At 49.9% G+C, this 14,322-nt stretch overlaps 1 protein-coding gene across 1 annotated transcript in view; it reads left to right on the top strand.

The window, feature by feature from the left end:
- MORC2 (MORC family CW-type zinc finger 2) overlaps nucleotides 1-14,322 on the top strand; it is a 1,452,408-nt gene that overhangs the window by 1,169,381 nt on the left and 268,705 nt on the right. The window lies entirely within an intron of this gene.

The raw sequence follows: 14,322 nt of genomic DNA, 5'->3' as shown, positions 1-14,322 counted from the left end.
GAGGTTGCTGTCAACCTGTGTTCCCAGATCTCTTGTAACGCCTTCTGTGTTCTTGGACTACCATCGATGTGATAATTCATGGGAACCGGGTTTTTCCCAAAGGGGATGACATTTTTTGGCATTCAGCTTAAGGCCACCATGGTTCTGACACCAGTCTGTCTCAGTGAGCCTTTCTGTAGGATGTCAACATCACTCAGGGAGTTAATAATGGCTCCCAACTTGTAATTGTCTGTGAACTTTGTCAGCCAGAGTCCCTTCATGTTGGCCTGGACTTCAGAGAAGTAGATTCCAAATAGGAGAGGACCCAGGACCGAACCCTGTGGGACCCCACAGTCTGACTTGGAGTTAGCTACTTTCACACTGTGGGTTCTACCTGTGAGCCAGTTTGCAACCCACCTAGTGATATAGGGGTTGATGCCTAGCTTAGTGAGTTTTTCGATGATTCCTGAGTGGGGAATGGCATCAAAGGCCTTGGCCAGATCAAGGTAGGCTGTATGAACCACCTTGCCTTCATCCACAGCTCTGGTGACTGACTTGAAGTTGACCAAGTTGAGCAGGCATGATCTACCCTTCACAAAACCAAACTATGTGGGATCCAGAGTTTGGAGATTCCCTAGATCCTTGTTTATTAGGTCCATGATGATGCGTTCCATAGCTTTGCATATCAGACTCAGGCTAATGGGGCAATGGTTCCCAGGTCTGTAGTCGCTCCTCCTTTGTGGAGAGAGATGACTGTAGCAGTGCGCCATTCAGTAGGGCCAAAGCCGGAGGTGAGGCTGTGATTGAACAGGGCACACAGGTGAGGTGCTAGTTCACTCTGTAGTTCATGTAGAACACAGCCAGGGATATTGTCAGGTCCCATAGAAGCTGTATTCTTGGCCTTGAACAGTGCTGTTTTAACCTGTGCAGCAGTAATACTGGGTGCCTGGCAATTTACTGGTATTGTGACTGGTCCCTTTGGGGGGGGGGGGGGTAAAGTTTGCACTGAATCTGTTGGCCAGTGTATTGGCAATATCCATTGGCTTGGTATAGGAGGTACCATTGTGCAGTAGCTGAGAACAAATCTGGGTATTGCCGTAGAGATTCTTTACATAACTGTAGAAGGCCTTGGAGTTGTCTTTACTACCTGCTGCAATTCTGTTTTCATAGCTGCTTTAGAGGATTTGATGAGGAATCTCAACTTTTTGTTGAGGCTGATAAGAGAGTTTTTCCAGTCTTGGGACTTCACCTTATTTCACATCAGTTTTCTCCTTCAGTTGTAGAGTTTGTTTATGGCAGGGGACCACCAGATTGGCTTCCTTTTTTTGAAGGAGAGCATCTTAGTTCTGATGGGTATGGCGAGATCCATGCATTTGTGTACGTGTTCATACAATGCATTGGTGTATGATTTGGCAGTCTTGCAACTGATCTCCATTTGCATGGTTGCCGTGAAGTTAGCCACCTCTGTTTTTAGGAGGCCCAAGTTAGCTTTGGAGAAGTTTTTCCTGGTGGTTACCTTTGCGGGAGGGGGGGTTGGATTTCTAAGGTAATTATTTTGTGGTCCGATTTAGCTAGGAAGGAGTTGACTATTGGTGTAGTGCATTGATCACCCATGTTAGCAATGGCCAGGTCAAGGATGTTGCTACCTCTAGTGGAGGTAAAACAAGCTGATCCAGAGCATTGGAATTAATGAATTCCAGGAAACGTTGGGTAAGTATATTGGTACATGAGTAGCTCTCCCAGTTAATGGAGGGGTAGTTGAAGTCGCCGAGTATGATAGTGTTAGTTTGGACCCTAATATCCACCCCCACAAAGGTAACCACCATGAAAAACGTCTCCAGGGTGCTTAGGAACGTGGATTGTGAGTCTTGAGACATGGTTGGGGACCTATAGCAGGCTATGCCCTGAATCACTGTCTTACCCAATGTTAGTTGCACCTGAATTATCTCAGATGCGATATGTTGGGCTACTAGTCTGGAAGTGTGCGCATCCTTTGAGTATGGAAACACCACTGCCTTTGGAGCTTTGGTGCAATTTCTGGGGCCGAAAAGTGTGGAATGAGTTATAGCCTAGTAGTACAGTGGTGCGTTCTGCTGCCTTGAACCAGATCTCTGTTATGGCACAAATCTTGATGTTCTCCATTTTAAGGAGTGCTTTGAGCGAGTGCATTTTGAGATTTAGACTTCTAGCTTTGAGCAGCATGGCCCTCCGATTGCATTTGTTTGTAGCTGTTATAGTGGTAATTTGGTCTTTGGAACATTGCCTAAAAAAGGCACTATAGGGGTGGCAAGAGCCTTGGCCAGTATCTGGAAGCCCAGGGGTGACAAATGCAGGCCATCTTCGGCAAAGCATCGAGGTCTGTCCATGTCATCCCAGGCAGACAGATACTGGATCCCCTTAGAGTGACACCAAGTGTTATAAGTTGGATATCCTTTCCAGGGCTAGGACAGGATTTTCCAGGGCTGTTCTTCATTGGTTTGCAGAAGGCTGATGTCCTCCTATTCTCATGTTGCAGTATTCATAACCTTTGGGTTAGCATCTGCTGCCTAGCAGCCTGAACGTCTGGCCAGCATACAAGAGCTTTAGTCACTGCAAGGTACGTGGGATTTCCGACATTGGCCCTAGGTTGCATGTGCCATAAAAGTCAACGTCTGCACATACCTTCCTCAGAACTTCTCTGCCGCCAGTCGAATGTCAGCTCATCCTGCCTTCTCTGCAATTGGATCCTGTGATTTAAAGTTAAGTGCCCAGTTGGGGCCTCTTTCTTCTTGATTTGATTACTGCATGCCTGCCCAGGTTCATGCCATCCAGAAAAAGAAAGTATGGGTGTGGACGTCCGATCCCTCATAAGGACACCCACAACCTGCGTCTTTTCTGCCTAGGCCCCAACCACGACCGTAAGGCCTGCACAGGTTGTCAAACCTTAGTCCCAAAGACTCTTCACAGCCGTCTGCACGCCCTTAATATGTATCCCCTGTGGCCAAGGTACACCTAGAGGAACGTGTGGAATCAGCCGATTCTGGTATAGTGGGTACTATTCTGGAGGCCACAAAACCAAGGTCTGAAAGCATGTCCGTTAAGGTAATGCAGATGTATGATGCCAACAAGTGGGAACCCCTGCTCACTGTGGACATCACGACCGGTCCTTTCATTGTTCGTGAGGCTTCTGAATCTTGGCCGTCCTTAGGGCCTATGACCTTTAGGCCTGTTTCTTGTTTAGAAACAGACAAAAAGCATGCGACTTCACCTCTTGAGAACTTGCCTGATTGCAATCTTTCTTTCAGTGTTTATTCAGTGCCTTTATGGCCCTGATGCCTTCCATGGCTAGCTCTCTGGCTGCCCCTCCTGTTATCAGCCCTAGGCATCGGACTGTAGAACTTCTTACAGTAGAGGCTGAAGACTCTTCAGATTCTTCTTCAGAGGATTCTCCATGTTATGCTTCACAAATGACTTCCCCCTCTAGGATATGCCTCTCCAGAGCAGTCTTCTCCTGAGAGGGATTCCCCTGAGAAGGACTTTACCTTTGGAGAAGCTATCTCTCTGATTTAGAGTTTTTTTCAAATGAGACTCCACAAAAATGTTTGAAGTCCAAAAGAGGTATTTTGAACTCCTACAAATGGATACCCCTTCACCTTCTGCAATTCTACCAGTCCTACCAGCCTTCTTAGACGCCTTTTCTGCAGCTTCTAAAAATCCTGAATCCCAACCACTTGCTCGTAGAAGGCCTGACAGATTTTATAAGGTCCCAGAAGGGTCAACATTTCTAATAAAATGCCCTGTTGCAGATCCTGGTACCATTTCTGTCTCTGCAGACAAATCCTCCAGACTGCTACCCTCTACCTCTGTCATTCCTTCTGATAAGGACAACAAAACTATGGAGAGAATTGGCAAGAAGGGTGTACGCCTCTGCCATTTTGGCATTTAGGGTAATCAACTACCAGACACACATGTCTAAGTATTCTCTGGCCCTTTTGACTCAGGCTTCAGAGCTCTTGGATGACCTCCCTGATTTCGGCCACAAGGTCACAAATCTCGAACCTGATCTTCTTGTCCTCACAAGTAACCAGACACTCAATCAAATGCAGTTATGATGCTGCAAAGGCCTTGGCCAGATCTGCAACCTCTGCCTGAGTGCTCAGAAGGTATTCCTGGTTGAGGCTCCAAACCCCACCTGATGATATCAGGGCTAAACATCTAGATGCTCCCCTGAACAAATACTGCCTTTGTGGCCCAAGTGGTAGAAGTTTTCAAAATCCTTCAGCAGAAGGGGAAAGAACTACAGGACTTGAAACATTTGTTTGTGCCACCAATTCCTAAATTCCACAAAAATTATCCTACTAAGACCCAATTCATTAGAAAACATTCTACTCCTCCTCCTGCTAGGGGCAAAAAGAGTTCCAGAAAGCAGCAGTCACCTTCCAGGCCTCCCAGTCACCAGCCCAGAAACCTCCGTTTCAGTACAAGGCAGGTAGTCTGTGACTACCTGCCTCTCCTCCTTTTCCCCCTCTAGATTCTATACCCCTTTCCCAGAGATTGTCTCACTGTCTCCCTTTCTGGAAAAGCATTACCTCAGACAAGTCGGTCTTGTCAGTCACAGAAAAAGGTTACTTCATGACTTGGGCCATTCCTCCACTCTTTTAAGAGGTATCCCACAGCCACCAAAAGACCAACTGCCCGTATTTCAACCAGTATTGGACAGCCTCCTCTCTCAAGGGACTATCCAGCTAGTCCCTGCATCAGATAAACGAAGGGGCTTTTACTCCAGATTTTTCCTGGTCCCAAGAAAAGACGGCCCATGGAGACCCATCCTGGATCTCTCTCATCTCACCTCACCTCAACCCTTTTCTTCAAGTGCCCACCTTCCGCATGCTCACGCTTCAGACTCTATTTCCACTGCTAATGCCTCAGTCTTTTTTGACCACTTTGGATATCAAAGATGACTACTTGCATATCCCCATCCAGCCCCAATACAGGAGGCACTTGTGCTTCTCTGTTGGTTCCTCACATTTTCATTTCTCTGCTTTACCCTTCGGACTATCTGTTGTTCCAGGGGTATTCACCAAGTGTCTGTCTCCAGTGGTAGCCTATTGCAAGGTCCTAGGGATGCAGATTTTCCCACACCTGGACGACCTGCTGATCCAGACAGATTGTTATAGTACCCTCCAGACAGTCATTTCTGTTCTGCATGCTCTGGGCCTTACCATCAGTTTCCCCAAATCCAGCCTAAACCCCTCCCAGGACCAAGAATCAGGACAGATGTTATGATGGTATTCCTCCCACACCAAAAGATGGAAAGCCTGAAGGAATACCTGTTGTCTGTCATCCATGCTCCTGCAATGACAGCAAAAGCATACCTCAGACTCTTGGGGCATATGTCTTCTACAATCCCCATGCTGCCACTGGCAAGACTCCACATAATGAAGCTTCATTGGTACCTGAGGTCCACATGGACCCAACACTCCCACCCCTTGGACCACACCATTCCCTTCCTACCATGCCTAAGGAAGGAGAGTCTTTGGTGGCTGGATCAAGTCTCTCTGAACCCAGGACTTCCTTTACAAGCCCTAACTCCAGTCCAGAAAATGTACACAGATGCTTCAGAACTGGGTTGTGGAGCTACTATGGGCAGCTTGAAGGTGCATGGCACATGGACAAGCCCCTTCAAGAGGGAGCACATCAACATCAGAGAGATGAGGGCTCTCATCTTTGCACTGAGGACCTTCCAAGATATTCTGAAGCAAGGACCCCTGAAATTGTTCATAGATGACACTACTGTTCTGTGGTATGTGAACAAATAGGGGAACAAGATCATACTTGCTATGCCGACTTGCACTCCAGGCCTGGGAATTAGCAGTCCAATATGGAGTCATTCTGCAAGCTGTCTATATCCCCTCACTCAGCAGACATCTTGAGCAGGTTCATGTCACAGTCCCACAAATGGATGCTATATAGGGATGTGTTTCTGGACATAGTCCACAGGTGGGGTACGCCACAAATAGATCTGTTTGCTTCCCCTCTGAGAAGTCAACTTCCAAAGTTTTTTACCAGGACACCGAGTCCCCTAGCAAGGGTGATGGATGCCTTCTCTATCTCATGGAAGGGGGTGTTTCTGTACACATTCCCCCCTTCCCACTCTTACAAAAAGTCCTAATGAAAATTCAGCAGGACAAACCAAAAATCTTGCTGGTGACTCCCTTTTGGCCAAGACAGCACTGGTTCTCCCTCCTGCATTTAGCCAGGGGCAGTCCTCACAAGTTACCTCAGAGTGGACCTACTCACACAGGACAAGGGATCCCTAATTCATCCCCATTTGGAATCTCTGAGCCTAACACTGTGGGTGATGGTTTTGATCCCTTTCCAGACACCTTTACTCTGAGGACATGCTGAATGTCCTGCAGGAGGCCAGGAACCCCAATACTAGGAGATTCTATCTGTCCAAATGGAAATGGTTCTCCATTTTGTGTCTAGAAAGACAGACCCATTTCAAGGAGAGGTCCCCTTGGTGCTGTCTTCTGTATGAATTGTTGCAGGCAGGGTTGGCATATTCCTCTGTTAAGACCCACCATGCTGCTATTTCTGCTTGTCTGCCTCTTGACCCTCCACTTGCTTATAGATTTCAAGTGAAGTTATTCCTGAAAGGAGTATGTGACATTGTTCAATCTCGCCGTTTGTTCTTACACACGGGTTCAGAGCTGATCTTCGGCTCTGAGTCGGCCGCATCACAAGCTCTGCATCTAAGAGAAGCTCGAGACTCAGTATGTATCCCATGATCCTCCCTGCTGTACGTCAGATCTAGTTTGCTGCTGCAACAAGATCGCGTCGAGAGAGCTCGGGCCAGTAGAATTTTTTTCTATTTTGCTCATCTTTTGATAAGAGTTGTTCTATCTTTTATATAGTGATATAGTAGTAGTGTGTGTGTGTTTTTTCTAGTAGTTAGCTGTTTTTTTTCTTATATATATATATATATATATATATATATATATATATATATATATATAGTGTTTATAGGCTTGTTATAGTTGGTTAGGCCTACTTTTTCTGTCAGGGCTCTGACAATAGTTTATTATTAGTACTTGGATTACATACTTACTAGTATTTTAGACTTTGTGTGCAGTGTTTCCATTATTATATATATATATTTTTGAACTGTTGCTGCTTAGAGATATCGGAAAAAGCTAAATCCGGTTTCAAGAGGTGTCGGTGTGGACAAAAAATGTCCATCACGGGCAATCATGCTTCCTGCGTCTACTGTCTTGGCCCTCTCCACCTGCAGGAGGATTGTTCTATTTGCCACTCCTTCAGTGGAAGGGTCATGATGGAGAGGCGCAGGAAGCTGATAGACAGAGGCTTAATCAAGCCAGACTTTTGTAAGCCTTGGAAAGGGCTGACCAAACTTCTAGGTCTTCGAAGGGGTCGAAGACGTCCAAGGTGTCGGAGCCCAGGTCCTCGGCTCCGAGCACCTCTTCCAAAGTTCGTTCGCCGGCTCCACAGACCTCGGGGCCGGGTATCGAACGGTTACCTTTGATCGAGCCCCAGGTCTTGGAACCAGTGTCGGAGCTGCCTCCACCGTCAATTCTTCGATCGGTGCCGTCTTCGGCCCCTTCAACCCGTTCTTCTAGGCCTTTATCTGACGTGGACCGTGTGGTACAGAAGCTTATGGAGAACACGGCTCTGTCCAAGCTAATTGCAGTTTCGTCCCAATTGGTGTCGAAACTGGAAGCCCTCCCTGTGTCTCCGACGGATCCTCCTTCAAGACCTATCCAGTCTTCGGAGCCGGGAGAAGATAAACTGATGATAGTGGAACCCTCGGTGCCGAAGCTTTCTACTGTGCGATCAGCACCGCTGACCTCGACGCCTTCAGAGCCTATCGAGGAGTCGCAGAGCCGACGGTCTCTCCTTGGTTCCGGGGTCGAGAGCCGTACCGAGTTTTCGGTCCCGACTTTCCCCCTCGGGGCCTCAGTGCAGATCAGTTCGGCTCCGTCTTCTGGGTCAGACCCCCTGGTCCCGGTCTCGGGGAGGCTTCCCGGTTCTTCGGATCCGGAGGATTCCTTGGCCCGGGGGTCGGGGGCTTTCAATCTTATGAGGAAGGTCTTGTCTGAGAAGACATCTATGTCATCCGAGTCATCATCTCCTTCCCCTAAAGGGCCGCGTTCTACTTCTGTACCCGCGATCCCTCCCAAGCGTAGAGTCCCAACACCTCAGCTAGCCCCAGAGGGTGTCCCCTGTTCCTCGGAGGCTTTGCCAGATGCCCCCTCTGATGAGGTTCTGAGGAAAAGATTGTGCAAGAGGAGACACATTGATTCCCCACAGGAATCTCTAACATCTGACACCGATTTGGATGAGGCAGAGGGGTCCCCACGTTCCCCCTCTGAGGATGTCTCGTTTGCTGACATCCTGGACATCTTAAGACAGAGGGGTGATTGGCAGTCACTTGCCCCCACTGAAGACGAATCGGTGTTGCTGAAGGTGTTTGGGACTCAGCCTTCTACCTTCTGGGTGACCCCGCCCTTCGACGAGCTAATGGACCTGATAACGCGAAGGGCGTGGGAGACACCAGACACAGTGGAACCAGTACCTCGGAGACCGAACAAGTACATTACTGCCCCCCAGGACAAGACTTGTCTTACCAAAGGAGTACCAGTCGATGCTATGGTGGTAGCGGCAGCCACGAAAAAGGAAATGTCTGAAGCATCTTCCTCTGTCCATCCTCCTAATAAGGATCCTAGGACTGTGGACAGGTATGGAAGCGCGTATTTAGCTCAGCGACCTTTTCCATTTGTTCACTGAACTACCTGACGCATTTTACGCGACTTCAGAGGGATCTCATTAAAAAGAGAGAAGGGAGAGAGAGAGAAAAACGTCGCAAGCAGCAGGCCGAATTGGACCCCCTCGGCCCCTCCCGCGAAGGTGATCTCTTCTCCCCTAAGAGTGTCCAAGCCTTCCTTCCCACGGCTCCGTTCTCCAAGTTTCTCCCCGGAGCTGGAGGAGGAGACCCGACCAGCCTTCAAGATCATCGTCGCTTCGGCCCTCCCGGCCGGCGTCGGTGGTTTCCTCCAGGTCTACTCGAAGCATCTCGGAGGTGGATATGGACTGGATGATGCGTCGATTTTTGCAAACTCAGCTGCAGATGGGACTGCTGCTGCCCCCCCCCCCCCGGAGGGGGGGGTTCAGCTCCACTGTTCGCCCCAATAGCTCCTTCTCCGGTCCATCACCGGATTTCTGTCTTCGGACCCGAGGAGCCCCGGAGCCAGGGGGTCGGCGCCGATGGTTATTGCTACCTCGATGCCGGCCATGCCCTCGAGCTTATCGGATCCGAGCTCTCTGAGCCAAGAGCTGGGTGTCAGATCCGGGGGGGGGGTTGAGTGTGTTTTCGGCTCCTTTGCAGTTGGAGCACACCGTCCTCTCGGGTCCGATCGCTTCGGCTCCGACGCAGATCCCCTCATCGGATATGAGGGCCCCGGCCACCTGTCTTAGAGAAGCCAGTTCTCCTTCGGCGTTCATAGTGGAGAGGGTGCTCTCTGGAGGATCGAGACCCCTCACTCTTTCCTCAGGGTCCCCCCCCGCTTCCTCACAGCTCAGTTTGTCCTCCATCATCCAGTCCCCCCAGGGACAGCCTGTGTTGTTGATGCCCCAGCCAGTTCCCTTGGAGGAACATGAATCTGTGGGTGAGCCCCCCTCGGACAGTCCCCCCCCCAAGGAAGTCCCTCACAAATGTCTGTGCAAAAGGAGGCACTTGGACTCCCCCGAATCCCCTCACCGAGGATACCGATTTGGAGGAAGGGAGGTTCCCCCAAATCACCCCTCGACGATGGCTCCTTTGGAGATATTATGGAAATACTCTGCCAAAGGGGGGAGGGTCCGCCCAAAACTCTCCTCAAACGAGTCTGTATTCCTGGAGGCGTTCGACACAGACCCATCTACCTCTTGGGTGTCCCCCCCCCCCCCGGCTGACCCCCTGGTCGTCCTGATTACCACCAGGGCATGGAAGGAGCCGGACACTGTAGAGCAGATACCTAGAAGGCCCGATAAGGTTCTCAGTTCCCCTGCAGACAGAGCTTCGTGGAGCAAGAGTTCCCTGGTTGATGCTATGGTGGTGGCGGCGGCCACCAAAAAGGAACTATCCCAGGAAAGTTCTTCGGTCCATCCCCCTGACAAGGAGTCTCGGGCAATGGACCGTATTGGAAAGCGGACCTTTGCTTCAACTACCTTTTCTATAAGGGTGCTGAATTATTTGGCCCATGTAATCAAACTGCAGCGGGACCTGATCAAGGAATACGCTGAGTCTCCCCCAGAGTCCATGTCGGCCGAGGATAAACGGACTTTCTGTTAAGTCTCTGTCCAATACATCTATGCGGCTACTTTCCCATGCCACGGAAGGAGCCGCTAGAGCTAGCGGGTCTGGTATCGCCTTAAGGCGTCATGCCTGGCTTCAACTTTGCAATTTCTCAGAATTTTTCAAGGCGTCCTTCGTGAATGCACGCTTTGACGGGTCTACCCTCTTCGGGAAGACTGTCCGCGAATCGCTGGTCCAGAGTGAGAAAGACTGGGGAAAAGCTGTCAGCCATCGGAATACGCTTCTGTACCCCTCAAAGGTCCTTTTCTAGGAACCAGCGAGGGCAGAAGATGATGCGATTCCGGAAATCTCAGCAGGCCCGGAACGCTCAGGACTCCTTCCCCAGAGGCAGAGGAGGACAAGGTGGATGCCGGCCCAGAGGCAGAGCGGGACCGAAGAACTTCGGGTCACGGGAACCTTTTTCCGACCGACCCGCGCAACAGCCCTGAGGGGTTGCCCAACTGCTTCTCTCTGGAGGCAGTCGGGGGGCATTTTTCGAGGCACCAGGCTCAATGGGAGTCCATTACAATAGATCGCTGGGTGCTTCAGATAATATCCAGAGGCTATTCAATCCCCTTCATCAACAAGCCCCTTTACTCAAGATGCCTCCCAGATGTCCCACCCACTCAAAGTTGAGGCCGCAGTTTTCGAAATAAAAAAGCTGTTAGAAAAAGAGCCTTCTAGCATGTGCCCCCCCAGATCATTCCAGATCAGGCATCTACTCCAGGTTCTTTCTGGTGTCAAAAAAGATGGGGAACTTCTTGAGGCCAATTCTTGACCTTTCAACAATGAACCTTTTCGTTGCCAAAGAGAAATTCCGGATGGTCACGATTCAATCCATCCTGCCCCTCTTGTAGGAGGAGGGACTGGATGTGCTCCATAGACCTCAAGGATGCATACTACCCATATTCTCATGGAAATACGATCCAGGAGGTTTCTCCGCTTTCGGCTAGGAGCCATTCATTACCAGTTCAGGGTCCTACCCTTCGGTCTCACCACAGCCCCCAGGGTGTTCACCAAGATCATAGCAGTTGTAGCGGCCCACCTGAGGCTCCAGGGCATACAGGTCTTCCCGTACCTAGATGACTGGCTCCTCACTGCCCCCACCAGGCATCTACTTTCTCTAGCCAGGGATTTCTTCCTCCTAATGTCACCCCAGTTGGGGATAACCATAAATGTCAAGAAGTCCTTCCTCCAGCTTGTCCAAGTGTTAGACTTCATAGGGTCCAGGATAGATACCCTCCAGGCCAGGGCCTTCCTAACGTCAGACAGACTTCACAGCATGACTCTGCATGTGATAGCTCTCTTTCAATCCCCTGCTCCCCCAGCAGAATTAGTCCTGAGAGCTTTGGAGTCCATGGCAGCAGTGGTCAATCTGATTTCTTACGCTCGTCTGCACATGAGGGTTCTACAAGTGGACGTTGCAGGTCCAGTGGTCTATTCTATACCACCCTCTAGACTTCCCGATTCACCTCAGCAGGGTTTGCAGGAACTCCTTCATGTGGTGGCTTCAATCCTGAGCCCTTCGGGAAGGATGACCTTTTGCTATGTCCCCATCCCAGGCCACGGTGACCACGGATGCCTCCCGCCTAGGATGGGGGGGCATTGTGCGGGCAGGATGGTCCAAGGCACGTGGACTCAGACCGAGACCGTACTGCATATAAATGACCTGGAGATGAGGGCGGTCCTGTTGGCGTTGCAGGCCCTCCATGCCTTTCTTCTTCCGGAGACTGTTGCGATCCAGTTGGACAATATGTCAGTGATCTGGTATATCAACAAACAGGGAGGAACCAGGTCTTACCCCCTTTGCCGAGAAGCCATGAGAGTTTGGGAATGGGCGATCTCTACCAACCACTTCCTGTTAGCAACGCACATTCCGGGTCGGTCCAACATACTGGCGGACAAATTGAGCAGAACTATCCTCTCTCCTTACGAGTGGTCTCTGAATCCTTGTGTAGCGAAACAGATCTTCCTCAAGTGTGGTCAGCCTTGCTGCGATCTCTTCGCATCGCCTTCCAACGTGAAGTGCAGCGAGTTTTTCGCTCTAATTCCTCCTTTGGGGGAAAGCCCCAGAGACGCTCTAGTCAGTGCTTGGCCGCCCGGTCTTCTTTATGCGTATCCTCCACTTCTGCTTATGACAAAATTTCTACAGAAAGCTCGCTGGTTGGGGAGCAAGATTATCCTCATAGCCCCATTCTGGCCTCATCAAGTCTGGTTCCCCTGCCTGCGGTCTCATCTCATAGCTCCACTCTGGATGTTGGATCCCATTCCGGATCTGATGTCTCATCCCTCGGGAATGGCTCCTCCGAACCTGAACGGTCTCATGCTCTCAGCTTGGTTGATCCAGTTCCCCTAGATGTTCTTCTTGTTTCACTGTTGCAGTCATTACATTTGGGTAATCTGCTGGCAGGTTGCCCTCAGTCGACTTGAATTTCCAAAGTCTTGGGTCCTGCTTCGGTTGCTGTCTTCTCTTCCATGACGTCAGGGGTATAAAACATGCAGCCGACGCCATTTTCTTCAGTCTTTCTTGCCGCGCGGTGCCCGAAGCAGAAGCATTTTGCAAGTGCCGGTCGGCCGACTACTGAAATATTCGCGTTTGAGTTTCTGAACTGAAGTCTTCAATAAAGCTAAGTACCCCATTGGGGAAACCTTTTTCTTGCTTTTTACCGATGTCAGAAAAAGTTAATAATTGTATTACTTGTGGGAAGCAAATACCTCATAAAGATTTCCATTTATACTGTATTCCTTGCCTAGGCCCTGACCACAACGTGCCTGGCTGTCGTTTTTTTCCTAGATTTAACCAACGCACTATTAAGCGTCGGTATATTTTTGCATCTAAGTATTTTGGAAACAGATTTAACTACCCAGAGATGTCGTCTGATAGCAGTCCGACTACCGGAGTACATAAAAAACGCAAAAAAAGGACAGAGAAAGCCAGTTGAGATCCAAAACAGATGACGAAGCTTCTCCTAAGCCAGTCGCCGATTCACTTTTCCCCTAGCTCCTCCCTCTTTAGTACCTGTTGACATCTCTGCCACTTCTCTTGCTACAGGACCCAGAGATCCTCCCCTCAGGTTTCCCCTTTGGGGAAATTTTCCCCCTCCCGCGGATTCTCCTGTTGTTTCGGGAGATCCTCCTAGGAAGAGGACTTGTAAGAGGAAGCATGTAGACTCAGTCTGTCACTGGATACTGACTTTGATGAGTCAGAGGGATCCCTAGATCCCCTCTGAGGATGTCTCCTTCTCAGACATCCTAGAATTTTGAAACAGAGGGGAAACTGGCCCACCAACAATCCCTCTGAGGATGAGTCAGTATACCTAGAGGCGTTTGGATCTCGGCCCTCCACCTCCTGGGTGTCTCCGCCTTCGACCCCTTATGCAGGTTATTGCAAAGGCGGGCAGCTCCTGACTCTGTTGACCCAGTCCCTAGGAGGCCTTCTTTTTTTATCACTGCCCCCAGTGTCATTCAATTCCTATCCATGCGTGTCCCCGCTCATGCCATGGTGGTGGCGGCCACCAAAAGGAACTTGCAGACCCTTTCCCGGGCCTGTCCATCCTCCTAATAAGGACTCTAGGACCATGGATAGGAGTAAGCGGATGTTTTCCTCAGCGACCTTTGCTATGCTCGCTGAATTACCTATGTCACTTCACCAGACCCCAAAAGGGGATATCCTGAAGGAGCTGGGAGAAGTAGTTCAGGATCCTACAGCTGCAGGGCTCAAAAAAGATTGCTTCGCAGCTAGGAACCCTCAATTCCATTGTTAACTCCTCCATCCCTAATATCTTATGCGGGGATGGAGCGAGTAGACCCGAGGACAGGTGTGGCTCTTAGGCCAAGCCTGGATGCAGCTATGTGATTTTGGATCCCTTTAAGGCCCTTCACAAATTCTCCCTTTGATGGGTCAGCTTTGTTTGGCCCTCAGGTGAAGGAAACCTTGACCAGGGGGGAGCAAGACGGCAAGACTCTTTCTGCTGTTGGAGCCTTTTCCACCCCTTCTAGGCCTTATCCCA

This window comes from Protopterus annectens, chromosome 4.part0 (genome assembly GCF_019279795.1).
Source record: "Protopterus annectens isolate FY-2018-M chromosome 4.part0, PAN1.0, whole genome shotgun sequence".
NCBI classification, from domain to species: Eukaryota; Metazoa; Chordata; order Ceratodontiformes; family Protopteridae; genus Protopterus; species Protopterus annectens.
This window is presented reverse-complemented; position numbering and strand designations above follow the sequence as displayed.